Below are 16,117 nucleotides of genomic sequence, written 5' to 3' on the forward strand. Positions count from 1 at the left end.
CTCTAATATATACTATTGTGTATATTATTGTCCTTTATTGTGAATTATTTTTTAGTGTTTAAATACTAAAAAAATAATTTTTTCTCCTCTGTTGATCATATTGTTCACATGGTTATACCAATTTTATAAATTTTATTTGAATCCAAATACTATTGTAATCTAAATTTAGTAGAACAAATACCTCCATTTCCAGAGAAGAAATGGCCTACAATGTCTGACCTACTTACACTTATATTGGAGTCAACACATCACATGAAATAGTTGACAACAGATCACATGAAATAGTTGTTGTCCCTTCTCATGTTTAGAGCAAGCATTTAAATTTTTTCATTTTTTTAATAAAATTTAAATGATTTCAAATTTCTTATTTATTGGTCCACGTCATCACACTTTTTCCAAAGGTACTAGTGTATAATTGGCCACTTAATTTTTGCATCATGAACTCAAGTCATGATAAAAATTGATATTTAGCTTCTTCATATACTTCAAGTTTTTATTTGTAATGGTATAATGTGTTTATATAATACTAATTCTAGCGAGAGAAATGGATAGAAATATTAATAGCTACAATGCAGCATAGTCCATACCTCTACCACTAAGTAATTGATTAAGACAATGTGAGGTTTGCATTTTATCTTTATTCAAGGATGTTTTGTTTCCATAATCTTTCATTATTCCCGCTTCCACACCAACTTCGCACTCTGCATAATAAAATTCATCTATAGAGGTATCGCTAAACACACTTCTCCACACCTATGCACTCTGCATTTTCGTTAAAAAAATGTGTTCCTTCCACCTATTCATGGTAATAACATCAATATTCCCAAAATCATAGATAAGAAATAACAATCAAGAACCTCAATTTATGTGTTACAATAATTGTGTGGAAGAGAGTTAGCTTCTCTAGTTGTGCAAAGCTTCGCACTTCTAAACTCATAAAGTTAACCTATGCACCTCTGTACTATGCTGGATTCATGAATTTTTACATAGAAATCTAATGACCTTGACTTTCCCCGCACTCCCTTTCTCCTCATCGTAAGAGTTAAAAGTTATTTCCACTCATAAATAACATATTCCCTTTATCCACATCGTAAGAGTTACACATTATTTCCACTACTATATAATGCCAAGGCATATGGAGAAAATTGGTTCCATACTTTTATACAAGAACAAAAGAATTTTGTTAAAGAATGAGCTAAAAAAGACAAAGTAAAAGTTACCTAAGAAATATGCAGCCACCCATTTGGTATGGGCCATAACAATATTTATGTAGATGTAAAAATATATATATATATGATCAAAATGAAAGTTGGTCACTCCTTGGATAGACCTCTTGTAGTGTATCGTTTTCAAATTTTCATCAAGAACACACAAGAAATCACTTCCATACTCATTGTTTTGAACTAGTTCACATTTTCAAATATTTCAATATTATTTTTGATCTTTTGGAATGTGGAGGATAGATCTCCTCCTGATTTCACTCCTCTTCAATGCTCAAACTAGGAAGTTAATTGTGCAGATTGTGGAGTATGTGGAGGATAGCATTCCTTCACATTACACTCCTCTACATTGCTCAAACTTTTTATTTTCATTTTGAAGGAAGTTCATTGTGTGGAGTGTGGAGGACCTCCATGCTCCGCACAATGAACTTCCCTCATAATGACAATGCAGATCTAGACAATAAGCGTTACATGTTATTTCCACTACTCAATAATGCCAAAGGCTTATGGAGAAAACTGGTTCCATACCTTTAATATATGCACAAATGCATTTTTTTAAAGAATGAGCTCAACGAGACAAAGTAAAACTTACCTAACAAATATACAGCCGCACATTTTCTATGGGCCGTAAAACTATTTATGTAGGTGTCAAAAGATACAATATGATCAAATTGCTATTTGGTCATTTCTTGGATAAACCTCTTGTAGTGTGTTGGTTTCAATTTTGCTTCAATAACACACAAAAAAAATCACTTTCACACTAATCGTTTTCAACCCTATCACATTTTCAACTATATCAACGTTGTTCAAACTCCACATTCTACACAATGAATTTCCTCCAAAATGGCAATATAGATGCGAAGAAAAAGAGTTACATGTTATTTCCACTACTATGTAACACTAAAGGCTTATGGAGAAAACTAGTTCCATAACTTTATATAAGCACAGATGCATTTGGTTAAAGAATTAGCTCAAAGAGACTAAGTAAAAGTTACATAACAAATATGCAGCTGCCCATTCGGTATGGGCCATAAAACTATTTATCTAGGTGTAAACAAAGTACAATATGAACCAATTGCGAGTTGGTGGCTGCTTGGATATACCTCATTTAGTGTACCATTTTCAACTTTTCTTTAAGAGCACACAATAAATCACTTTCATATCATCATTTTCAACTATACTAGCAATTGTCCCTAAAGGTACAAAGAGAGGCCGATAGGATTATTAAATTGGAATTGTTGTATTTTTCTAGAAGAGTTAATTGGTTTGTGGAAAACCTTGTTTTCTTGCACTGGATCATTGTGCAATTACCCTTCTAAACGCTCTTTGTCATTTGATAAACTAATTAGAATATTGTTTTCAAATTTCCATAAATTTCCTCTTGCAGTAAATTTCAAATACAAAATCAAATTACAGAGTATTATTTTGTATGGTACGCAACTCTTCTACATTTTGGTCATTCATGACTGATATTTCAGACAATGGAAGATAAGCTATGAACAAATTAAGCAATAACATATTATTCATGAGAAAAAGTTGTGTTTGCTTATCCATGGAAAAGAACGAAAAATACCTAGATCGAGTTCCACATTTATGCAAGTATTAATGGAATTTGCAGTTCCTTCTCGAGTCACAAAGATAACGCCTGTTTGATTGGAAGTGCTCACAGTTACTTGTTAACCAATAAAAGTCCAACCAAACGAGCTTCAAACCTGAATTATGAAAATATTGATCACAGTACCTCACTGTTCTTCGAAGGAAATAGGCTTTACATTACTCGAAAGCCTGTTGAATATGTGCATGCTGACGTTGATTCATTAATATATTGGTTAGACCTTGACCTTGCATAACCAGACCACAAATCACAGTCTACGCTATTTATTTAAACATGAACATTTTACATATATGGAATAGTCCATCACTGACATTAATATTAAAAGGTTGTGCTCCTTAAATATTAGGATAAAGGATCAAATTAGGCAGCCCTTAAAAATACAGCTGTCTAACCATCGAACTGTCCTTAGACACCTGGATACTTAAAATTCTACTAATTGAAACCTTCAGAGTTTTATTTGCCCCCACAAAAATGGGAGAAAGCTGAGGACTGAAAGAAAATCATTGATATCCAATCGAAAAAACTAACCAAACACACAGATTCTTCCGAAATAAAGAGGCAGCACATGTGAACTAAAAACGATCAGAAATCAAAATGGAGCACCGTATAAACCTGTTCAAATAACAAATGTACTGGTAAAATTTGTGAAATTCATCCCAGTCAACTTCCGTACACCATGGACATAAGAAACAAAGTAGCAATCGATAAAGCTTTAAAGCTTAAACTTTAACAGACGCAAGAAACAAATAAGCATTATATAAAGCTGTAAAGCTTAAATTTTTTGCAGAAACAGAGAAGAAATTTATAAAGCTTTAAAGCTTAAATTTCTATCTGGAAGGGAATCAGGAAATAAATCAATAAGAGTTATCAAGCTTAAATTACTGACAGACATAAAGAAACGGAGAGATTGCTATAAAGCTTAACTTTCTAAACAGGATATCAGTGTAACTTGCAGGATAGACATCAGAATTCTAAAAGAAAAAACTACGGTGTCATCGAAATAATGCATGGGAAAGCTCAAGGAAACTGAATTTCGACAGAAAGGAAATAGAAAGCTCTTACATCGCTCTGTTTTGCTTTTATTTGCTTCTTTGTCTTCCCTTGCATTCCAGAATTGCGCAAGTCGAGAGTATATACTTGACGTGCAACACCACACTAAATTAACTTAATTTTACTTAATTCAATTAACTGATTCTCTAATCTTAAATAACTCTTCAATAAAAAACAATTAGCTATTTTAACGGTGGTATCACTCGACTTAGATTTATTTATGGCAAATGGGAAATCGTGACAATTAGAGCCATAAGACAAGCTTATCAACTAATGATTATCAAAATCAATGGCATCATCAAATTCAGAATTTTATATTTCTTTACTTTATTGACCGTTACAACCAGAGCCATCACGAGCTAACGATTGAGATCTTTAATGGGTTGATGATCGGTAAAAGAAAGGAAGTAAAGTGAAGTGTGCATTTAAACTTTGAAAATGCTATGATATTTGAATTTAGTAGCCGAGGATGATGTGACTGTTCTCATACTTTATTCTTTATTGGACGTATTATTAAACATCTTTTCAGAAGACTTTTCTACACCCGAAACTCGCTCCTACTGTGGAATTTGATAGCCAACAACACAGCCTCCGTGTCACGTCCAACCGTGAAGTTCTTTGAATTACGTGTTTCTATCATTCTTTGTTCTCATTCAGATCCTGACGTCTCTGCGTCTTTCGTCGTCTTCGGCTGCTGGCTTAATAGGAATTTGAATTAATAATGAGTTGTTGGATAACTCTTCTAGCTTTTGGAGTTTTCACCTGAAATTTTTTAAAGTAATTTTGGTCAAATTATATACTAAAAATATGGTTTTAACGGCATAGATTCAATACTTTTGGAATTTTTAATTATTTATATAGATTCAGCAGCTGTAAAACTTAAAAATATGGTTTTAACGGCATAGATTCAATACTTTTGGAATACACTAGAAACAAAGAAGAAATTTATAAAGCTTTAAAGCTTAAATTTCTATCTGGCAAAGAATCAGGAAAGAAATCAATAAGAGTTATCAAGCTTAAATTACTGACAGACATAAAGAAACGGAGAGATTGCTATAAAGCTTAACTTTCTAAACAGGATATCAGTGTAACTTGCAGGATAGACATCAGAATTCTAAAAGAAAAAACTACGGTGTCATCAAAATAATGCATGGGAAAGCTCAAAGAAACTGAATTTCGACATTGCTATAAAGCTTAACTTTCTAAACAGGATATCAGTGTAACTTGCAGGATAGACATCAGAATTCTAAAAGAAAAAACTACGGTGTCATCAAAATAATGCATGGGAAAGCTCAAAGAAACTGAATTTCGACAGAAAGGAAATAGAAAGCTCTTACAATCGCTCTGTTTTGCTTTTATTTGCTTCTTTGTCTTCCCTTGCATTCCAGAATTGCGCAAGTCAAGAGTATATACTTAAACAGATCGAATATACTAGAATTTAACGAAAATCTTTTTGCAAATTTGCAGTCAATTAAGAAATTTGTGCTGAGATTCTCTGAAAAAATGTTGAATCCTTGCGGTTCTCTTTAAACTTCAAAATGGACAGTCCTCCAGCGCTTCAGCCTTGCAGAAAGATGACAAATTCCTCCAAAATTGCAAGTCGGGTACAAACAAGCCTGCCAGCTAGTGGACTCAAAATCTAGGCCGTTCCCACATGCAAACCGGACCAATAAAAAAGCTCAGGGGTAAAAAAAATATACCGGCCTGCTTCACGATTAGGGTATACACCTCGGTGCCACCAAACCACCTTTTGCCATTCAAACGGTGAGTGGTTCTTGAGGTTCTTAAATGGGTGTGGGTGGCAGACTCGACAGGTCGATTGACAAACTAAAACAAATGATGCGACAAATGAGTGAATGTCCAACCTACGATCCTTAGTAAAAGTACAGGCACTGGCAATTGCCAGTCGACATGACTGTTAACCGACAGCTGTGGAAAGCGAGTGGCTGTTCACCTCGGATCATCGAGACAGCAAAGGCGGTCACCAGGGCCGGCTGTCCAACTCTGTCCCGTTGATTATATTGCATGCTGAACATTTGTATATCAACCATACGTGATTTCCTCTCGGTGAGATGGTTAATTCTAATTAGTGCTTGCCAAAAGCAAGGGAAGAAAAACAGCAACAACAATTGGCAGGGAAAAATCAGTAAACAACTGGCAGGGAAAAAGCAGTAAAAATATCTTTAAGAGTGACATAGAAGAATGAGAAAAAGCAATAAGGCAACTCAACTGATATTTGGAAAAAGCAGTCACACTTCAAATCAACAGTTGAAAGTGTCTCGCCTGATCCAACGGATGAGGATAAAAGTGTTGACGAAAAGTTATGCATAGGAAAGGCCTATCGGCCTAATTAATATTGTTTCTGTTTTTTTTCAAGGAATTTGTTTATGATGAGAATGAGAAGAACCTACCTGTAAAGAATGGATTTGAGCTCTCTGTTATGGCATTCCATTTTTGCTTCTTTATCTCTACATGCTTTATCATATTTTTCCTTGGTTATCATTTTTGCAGTGAGAGGCAACAATGGCGGGCGCTCGTTCAATATCAAATCAGGGTGAGATGGATTCCTTACAAGTCCTGTGCCATCGGATTTTTCTGAAAGCTTCATTGCGGGTATGGTTTCAGGTTTCCCTGTTGAATTGGGGGTTTGTTATAGCGATTGGCTTCGTTGTTTCGCTCGAGCTATTAGCTTTGAAATAGAAGAAAACATCTCAAATGCTCTAATATTTAAACATTGCTCTAATAAAACACTGTCACATATTTTTCTAACACACGTAAGGGTGTGGAGCTCGAGATCCATTTAAAACCATTTTGTTCACATTTCTCTCTGTAGTGCTTGAATTGCCATTTCAGAGGAAATTCATTCATTGTGATGAGTGCGAAGTACCTCCGCGTGTTGAACTTCCCCCGAAATGGCAATGTGGATGCATTGGATAGTAATGCGAAGCAGATATATCCACTGCATTCCACCCTTACCACGTGCATCTAATTGAAAAGGAAAACTTAGATGCATATTTTAAACTACCCAAAAACTTGAAATGAAAGTTATTACGTGATTCTCAAACCGAGCCATGCCTTATAAACTTACATGAATATTTTAAACTACCCAAAAGCTTGAAATGAAAGTTATTACGCGATTCCAAGTGAACAAGATTGATGAACGGTCGATAAATTTTTGCATTATGTACCATATTATTGGGTATTCATTCTCTTGGGGAATATTTGAACACATGGGGCATTTTGGGGGAGGATGATATTATTCTAAAATAGCAGAAATGATCAAGTTGCATGCCTTCTGCAATCCCCCACAAAATTGTCCATCAACCTTAACAACCTTCATGTACTAGAAAGAAAGGAAGACTAAGAGATAAATGAAATTGGTAAACTTTAAGAGACGAGACTTGAGGTTGCCCGTAACTGTGAATACATTCACTGAATTAACATAATCAATTACATCTTTATAAAGATGCATAGGACTAGGATAGTTAGAACTAATTCTTAGAAATCAGGAACTAATTCGTAATGGAAGAAAACATCTAAACAAAAATCCATTTCTCCATTATTTTTAAGTTCCCACCCTAATGGAGAAAGGATTGATTTCCAAACCTAGCACCTCTCTAAACGATTCAAATTTGATATTCCCAAGGGGTTTTGTTTCACAAGTATTACAATATTCAATAAAAATTTCCTTAGACTATATCTTTTTTCTAATAAAATGAATTTGGGCATCAACATGCTTTGTCCTTGCATGAAAAATCAAATTATTTTCCAACTTGATTGAGCTTTGGTTTTCACACTTGATCACTATAGTATGCTTTTGCTTTTCTCCAACATCTTGAAGAACTCGCCTCAACCAAACAACTTCACAAGTTGTTTCACAAAAAGCTTTATATTCTGCCTCTGTAGATGAAAAAGATACATTTGGGTTATTCTTGCTGCTCCATGAAATAATCTCATATCCAACACTGAATGCATAACCTGTAGTAGGTCTTCTATCATCCGGATTATTATCCCAATCTAAATATAAGTAACCTATCCTCTTAACATCAAATGAATGGGTATATTTAAGACCAAAACCAATTGTACCTTTAAGATACTTGAGTACTTCTTTCGTTGGTATCCAATGGATTTTTAAAGGTCTGGTCATAAATTGACTCAGCACACTAACTGAATATGCAATATCAGGTCTAGTGGTAGTAAGATAATTCAGACTTCCAACTATTTGTCTGTACAATGTACCATCAACCTCTTTTGAACCATCATCAAGATGAAGCTTCACATTCTATTGCATAGGAACAAAAGTAGCTTTGCACTGATCCATCTTAAACCTTTTAAACACTTCTCTAGCATACTTACCCTGTGAAACAAAAGTCTGACCAACATCTTGCCAAACTTCAAGACCTAAACAGTAATGCAACTCACCAAGATATTTCATCTCGAATACTTGTGACATTTGCATCTTAATTTCATTAATTAACTTCATTGAATTTCCTGTAATGATTAAGTCATCAACATATAAAGAAATCAGCACTACATACCCCTTTGCATCAAATTTGGTATACGAATTTTGTTAAAATTGGAAACTAGGGCCAAACTCCATGTGGGTCATCTTATTGATGGCAGTTGATATTTTTATTGGATCCCTCTCATTGAGAGGTGTAGGATTGATCTAAAGATTATCTGATTCCGATAAGTATTTATGAACTTATGAATTTATTTATGTTATGGACAAATTGTTAAGTCGGCCAGCAACTTATGTAGGCTCAGAAGCCCAACAGTCATGTCTATTCAACCTCTACATTTTAGTATAAATAAAAGAGGACTTCAAGTCATTTCTAAACACACTTGGATCTCTTCCTCTCTCTACTTGTCTTTGGGTTTTAGTAGGAGGAGAGATCCTAAGGAAAAGCTGGAAAAACCTGAACTGCCGAAAAAGCCAGAAAAGCTGGAACTGCTGGAAAAGCCGGAAAATCTAAAAAAGCTGGAACTGCTGGAAAAGCCGGAAAAGCTAGAACTATCGGAAAAGCCGGAACTGCCAGAAAAGCTGGAAAAGCCGGAACTGTCAAAAAAGCTGGAAAAGCCGGAATTGTCAGAAAAGCCGGAACTTCCAGAAAAATGCCGGAAAAGACGGAAATACCGGAAAAGTACGGAAAGCCGGAAATGCCGGAAACGCCGGAACTGTCAGAACTTCCGAAAAAAGGCGGAACTGCCGGAAAAGCCGGAACTGCTGGGAACTGCCGAAACAGCCGAAACATTTGTCTCCGAAGGAACGCAACATGATGTATGAGATCATGGGCAGCATAATAAGCAGCAGGATGATATGAGCATGGGCAGCATAATGATGCATGATGATATGAGTATGGACAACATGACGTATGAGATCATGGGTAGCATAATAAGTAGCATGATGATATGAGCATGGGTAGCATAATGATGCATGATGATATGAGTATGTGCAGCATGATGTATGAGATCATGGGCAGCATGATGATATGAGTATGGGCAGCATAATGCTGCATGATGATATGAGCATGGGAATCATAATGATGAATGAGATCATGAGCATGGGAAGCTTGATGATGAATAAGATAATGGAAGATGTAGCATGATGAGCAGCATGAAGATGAGAGTAGCTCAGTCATCAAGGTTCAACACATGTGAGAGTACAGCAAGGTGTCACATGGTAATGTGCAGCAAATAGACGAGATGCAGTACTATGATAGGTGAACGAGTCACCTTAGAGAATTAGTTGAAGCAATATGTCTTCAACTTATCTCATGCCGATATCGAAAGTCAAAGTGATTGACTTATATTGTAAATGTACTATCTCTCTCACTTTCTCTGTTGAAATTTGAAGAATATAAAAGAAGAATTGATCAAGGGTTTCCCCACATTGTGGGGTTTGTCCCTGGCTAGCACCACATCTTGTGTCCTCTTGTCTTGGCTTGTCTTCTGCGATTTATGTTTATGTTCTATCTTCAATTTACTTTAATGTTGATGTGATTGCTAATCTGGAAAGGATATCGAGCTAATTGTGAAAATTGAAATAAATAGCTCTAAGCATAGAACATACCTAAAATTAACATGGTATTAGAGCTGAGGTGAAGACAATGCCCAAGCAAGAGTGAAAGAGCAATCACCAAAGACAATAGGGACAAGACAAAAGGATCAATGAGTTCCACATCTCTCTTCTAAGTTCGCTAAGGGTGAAGTGGAAGCAGAGAATATTATCAGAATGGCACAGTGGAAGATCACTTCATTGGGAAGTTCAGATCTAAGGGTGGAAGGAAAGGCAGATGCCTTGGTTGCAATAAGTTCGACCATCATGCAAAGGAGTGTCCGAATAGTAGAGACACATCTATTGATGAAGATAACAATCATTCCAGGGACATCTTCAATGATCAGAGGAATGATAAGTAATGCAGGTCATCAAGGAAATGGTCGATTCTTCAAAGAAAGCAACGAACCCCAGAATCTATTTTATGTACCTGGTTGCAAGAAGAACCTGGTGTCCATATCAGAAATGGAAGTTCAAGGTTTTAGGGTGGCACTCATCGATGGAAAGGTACGTGTTTGAAAATAGATTTTTCAAATATTTTTTAGAGTTCAGGGTTGTATCAAGTCCACTGGAGACCATGTCCATTGACTCAGCACCGGAGGTCTATGAGTCAGACGGTGACCGGGATGCCTGAATTCAAAAAGAGCATGAAGGTACATGTCTGAGATGTACCGAAGGAAAATCTTACAAGGGGACCATTCCCCTCATGTAACAGGTCCATAGGTTTGGAACAACCCGTGGAGTTTGAGATTCATGAATGAGAATCTCATGTATACAGGTGGAAGAAAGCCCTCTATGGCTTGAAGAAAAACACCCCGGGCGTAGTATGAGAGGATTGATAGTTGTTTTATGAAGTTGAGATTCACTAGGAGTGAAACTGATCCAAACCATTACTCGAAGGTTGTGGATGATAAACAACTCATACTTGCACCTCATAAGGACAACCTATTTCTGAAAGGTGCAGACCCTCTCATTTGCAAAAGTAAGAGGGAGTTGGATTCCGAATGTGGAATGATAAACTGCAAGCCTGTGACTACCTCGAGGATATTAACTTTCAGAAGTTATATGATAGTGATGTCGGACCAGATTTGGGAAATGCCTCTGAGTTTCATAAACTCAATCACGTTGATGTTCTTGGTGAACTTCCGTTCGGACATATGTTTTGCAGTTAGCATGGTGAGCTCATATTTGGTTGAGCCTCACTGGATTGGTGCCAAGAATCCTCTGAGATATCTTTGGGGCACAATCTCTCATGGATTAAGATACACTGCCGGAAATATGAAAACTGCATGATTATTCGAATGCTGACTGGGCAGGCAGTGTGGAGGATCACTAGAGCACTTTTTAGTGTTGGTTCTCTTTGGATTCTGCTTCGATATCATGGATGAGCAGGAAGCAAAAGTCGGTTGTTATAAGTACAGCCGAGACCGGATACATAACTATGAGTATGACCTCGTATGAAGTTGCCTGGTTGTGGAAACTCTTCAGTGAGTACACATGATGAATACCACTGTGATTCTCTGTGACAACCAAAGGTGGGATTCAATTATTGAGGAATCTCGTATTCAATGATTGCTCCAGCAGATAGACATCAGATACTGCCTTATCTGGGATATGGTAAGTCGATGAGCAAGGAGGCTCCATCACACTGAGATGATGTACAGGTCGTACACTTTGTCAGAGCCCCGGGGAAAGATCAAATTCGTGATTTTCCTGAACGACTTGGAGCCGTCGAGAGACCCTTGTAAAAGGGTCCTGCATGTTGCATACATTGAGCTCTGGGAGCTCTGGGAGCTCTGGGGGCTTGCAGTTCTTACTGGAGTAACATACGACCACAGGGTAACTCACCCTCCCCTGGTGGTGCACACTGTGAAAAAAGATGATTCGCTCTCTTGTGGGACAAGATGATTCACACTGTTGTGGGACAGGATGATTCACTCTCCTATGGACATGATGATTCGCTCTCCTATGAAATAAGATGATTCGATCTCTTGTGGGACAAGATGATTCGCTCTCCTGTGTAGCAAGATGATTAGCTCTCCTATGAGGTCTGGATGATGTGTTCTCCATGACGACTATGTAGCAGGATGATTAGTTCTCCTGTGAGGTCTGGATGATGTGTTCTCCATGACGACTATATAGCAAGACGATTAGTTCTCCTGTGAGGTCTGGATGATGTGTTCGCCATGACGATTATGTAGTAGGATGATTAGCTCTCCTATGAGGTTTGGATGATGTGTTCTCCATGACAAGTATGTAACAGGATGATTAGTTCTCCTGTAAGGTCTGGATGATGTGTTCTCCATGACAACTATGTAACAGGATGATTAGTTCTCCTGTGAGGTCTGGATGATGTGTTCTCCATGACGATTATGTATCAGGATGATTAGCTCTCCTTTGAGGCCTGGATGATGTGTTCTCCATGGCGATTGTGTAGCAAGAAGATTAGTTCTCCTGTGAGGACAGGATTGATTAAGTTCTCCTATCGAGGCATCCTACCCATGCAGTCTCGGACTCATGGGAAGTACTTCTCATCTAATCAATGAGTAGGGAAATGAGGATAGGGACCATAGTAGTACCGATTGATGCATCGTTGTATCTACCATAGTCCCTATGCTAGGATGACCTTCATTGATCTAGGATCAATGATACTCACCTGGGACTAGTTGTCGGAGTTGTACCTACTATGACGTTGACTTCGGGTTGGTTGAGACTGGTCTGGGACTAGTTGTAGGAGTTGTACCTGTTAGCTCTGCTACAGTTTGCAACATTTGATGGATGAAATCAGGTCAGGCAATGCCGGTTTGGGTTGCAAAGGGTTTGCAGCAGTTTATTTTATCCTTCCCTTTCATTTGCCTTATTCCCTTATAACTCCCACTCCTTGCGTTTCCTCCTTCCCCTTTGTTTTCCTTACCCTCCTTTAACCCCATTATTATCATTTTTCTATAATCTTTTAAAACCCCCGTATTAACCTATTTTTCATTTTAAACCTTGGCGCTAAGGTCTTAACCCTTTTAAACTACGCGCCTTTGAAAATCATGTAAGCTGCCGGGGCCCTCACCTGTCATATCAACCAAAACACATGTTTTAATTCTCCGTTGTTCGATCCTCCGCTTTGTGATCTAACAACGTACACAGCCCCCGCTCCCGTAAACCGCTCGTCTGTTAGCTCGCGGGAAAGTGGTTTCCCCCACCGTCCCATTTGCCACGCGGCGCTTTATTACTTGATCGCATCGTCGCGTACGTAAACCACCCATTCCCGTAGAGCGGTGCGGGGAAACCGCTTACCGCCGCCGTACCCTCCTCCCACGCGTTATCTCCCACGCACCTTCCGCTCCCGTCAACCATTGGATCGTTCCCGCCGTGATCCAACGGCCATCGTTCATCCGTTCCCCTTTGCTCCTGATAGCCCCTCTGATCCGATCTCCGTCGTCCAATTTGCCAGATCTAACGGCTAGTATTCCATCGTGCTTCTGTTTTCTCCCGACACTGCCCGCCAACAGATCTCGGTCGTCCGTCTGATCCATCCAACGGCCAACATTCTTTCTCATCTCCTCGTCTATTTTCAATGCAATTTTCGTGTCTGTGGCAGTCCTGTGCACCCGAAGAAGAAAAGAGCCCATGGTTCAATACTCTATGCATTAAATCCTCAACTACCACATTCAAAGAACAACACGGCCAAGGACGAGAAGGATGATCCTCGAGCAGTTCAATGACTGCAGCAGTTATTGAAATTCATTCAAATAGTACTTCCCCTGTTCAAGATGGACAACAAAGTACCAATAAATGTCAAACTAGTCCATTAAAGCAATAAAATTGTATCAAAGACCATATCTGATTGTAAATGCAGTTGGTGGTCAGTTATGACTCCTCCACGCATAGGTTAGCAGAGATTTTTTGTAATCAACCTCCATATATACCCAGAAAGAAGATGGTGGATGATTGATGAATGTTATTTTGTTGTAAGCTTCAACTTCTAGAGACTGTAACTACTGTGATACCTGCAACGTCTGGTCTTCATTTTCAGCTAATGCAAGCTTCTTTTGCTGTTAATTTCTCACTTTCCACTTCTTCTTTGTTCCAGGATGTGCCTGTTATGCATTTATTCATGTGTTGTAGATGTCTAGCATTAGAGGGGCTGTCATCCCACCTCTATGTTTGAATCTAGCATGTATCATTGAATTTGTATGTAGGTTTCTTTTGTTTTAATGCCAGAGAGCTGTCATCCTGTCTGTGCATTAGGAAATAGATTTACAAACCTTTTAACTGGTTGCAGCTCACCATCACAGGGTCCCGTGCATCTGTTGGTGTGATTAGTATTCTCCATTATCACATTTTCCTTAAACTGTGAGTAATTGGTGGTCTAAAGCCTTGTAGTCTGGGGGTGTTCACTCATGTCTAGGGTTAAGCATAGTAGAAGTGGTTATCTGGCTTGAATATGTAGCATTTCGTTCATTCATCCACCATTTTCCAACATTTTTTTTGAGTTTGTAATGTTCTCGAGCATCTTTGATATACAACCTAGGAGAGTTTCTTGGGGTGATAACAGTACCTACTATAATGCTGACTTCGGGTTAGTTGAGACTGGTCTGGGACCAGTGGTACATACTCTGAGACTGACTTCGGGTTAGTGTAGGACTGGTCTAGGACTAGTGAGAATGGTACATACTATGATGCTGACTTTGGGTCAGTTGAGACTAGTCTAGGACCAGTGGTACACACTCTGAGATTGATGATACTGGTCTGGGACCAGTGGTAGGAATAGTACCCACTATGAAACTGACTTTGGGTCGGTTCAGACTGGTCTGGGACCAGTGGTACGCACTCTGAGACTGACTTCGGGTCAATGGAGAATGGTATGAGAAATTCTCGATCAATTCTTCTTCTTCATAGTTCAGCAGAGCTGAGCTGAGCTGAGCAGAGCAGAGCATAGCAGAGCCAACAGAGCTGAGCAAAGTAGAACATAGCCAACAGAGTTGAGCAGAGCTGGGCAGAGCAGTGCAGGGCATTGATGGTAGGGATAGTATAGTTGGACATATGGATCAGCAGATGGAGTTCTCCCTAGTTGAGAGGGAGTGTTAAAATTGGCAACTAGGGCCAAACTCCATGTGGGTCATCTTATTGATGGCAACTGATATTTTTATTGGATCCCTCTCATCGAGGGGTGTAGGATTGATCTAAAGATCATCCAATTCCGATAAGTATTTATGAAGTTATGAATTTATTTATGTTATGGACAAATTGTTAAGTCGGCCAGCAACTTATGTAGGCTCAGAAGCCCAACAGTCATGTTTATTCAACCTCTATGTTTTAGTATAAATAAAAGAGGACTTCAAGTCATTTCTACACACACTTGGACCTCTTCCTCTCTCTACTTCTCTTTGGGTTTTAGTAGGAGGAGAGATCCTAAGAAAAAGCGGAAAAGCCGGAATTGCTAGAAAAGCTGGAAAAGCCAGAACTGTCGAAAAAGCCAGAAAAGCTGGAACTGCTAGAAAAGTCGGAAAAACTGGAACTGCCGGAAAAGCCAGAATAGCCAGAAAAGTCAGAAAAGCTGGAACTGTCGGAAAAGCTAGAAAAGCTGGAAAATATGGAACTATTGGAAAAGCTGGAAAAGCCGGAACTGCCAGAAAAGCCAGAACTACTAGAAAAGCCAGAACTGCTGGAAAATCCGGAAACGCCGGAAAAGCCGGAAATACCGGAAAAGCCGGAAAAGCTAGAGAAGCTGGAAAAACCAAAAATTCCGGAAACGATGGAACTGTTGGAACTGCCAGAAAAAGTCAGAACTGCCGGAAAAATCCGAAACTACCGGAAAAGCCGGAACTACCGGGAACTACCGAAATAGTGGAGCATCTGTCTCCGAAGGAAGGCAGCATGATGTATGAGATCATGGGCAACATAATAAGCAGCATGATGATATGAGCATGGGCAGCATAATGATGCATGATGATATGAAGGCAACATGATGTATGAGATCATGGGAAACATAATAAGCAGCATGATGATATGAGCATGGGTAGCATAATGATGCATGATGATATGAGTATGGACAACATGATGTATGAGATCATGGGCAACATAATAAGCAGCATGATGATATGACCATGGGCAGCATAATGATGCATGATGATATGAGAATGGGCAGCATGATGTATGAGATCATGGGCAGCATAATGA

The 16,117-nt window shown here is 38.5% G+C and overlaps 1 long non-coding RNA gene across 2 annotated transcripts in view; it reads left to right on the forward strand.

Annotated features, from left to right (window-relative positions):
• The window catches only part of LOC149164477 (uncharacterized), a 304,885-nt gene that overhangs the window by 139,123 nt on the left and 149,645 nt on the right, over nucleotides 1-16,117 (forward strand). Inside the window, exon 2 of one of the 2 annotated variants that reach the window (XR_016260242.1) lies at nucleotides 6,397-6,498. This is a non-coding gene — a long non-coding RNA (uncharacterized LOC149164477). The remainder of the gene's footprint in view (nucleotides 1-6,396; nucleotides 6,499-16,117) is intronic. The other variant, XR_016260243.1, reaches the window with a different exon arrangement.

Source organism: Pinus tabuliformis, chromosome 5_1, assembly GCF_031772625.1.
Source record: "Pinus tabuliformis cultivar Carrire ecotype Pingquan chromosome 5_1, CPIR1, whole genome shotgun sequence".
In the NCBI taxonomy this organism is placed as follows: domain Eukaryota; kingdom Viridiplantae; phylum Streptophyta; class Pinopsida; order Pinales; family Pinaceae; genus Pinus; species Pinus tabuliformis.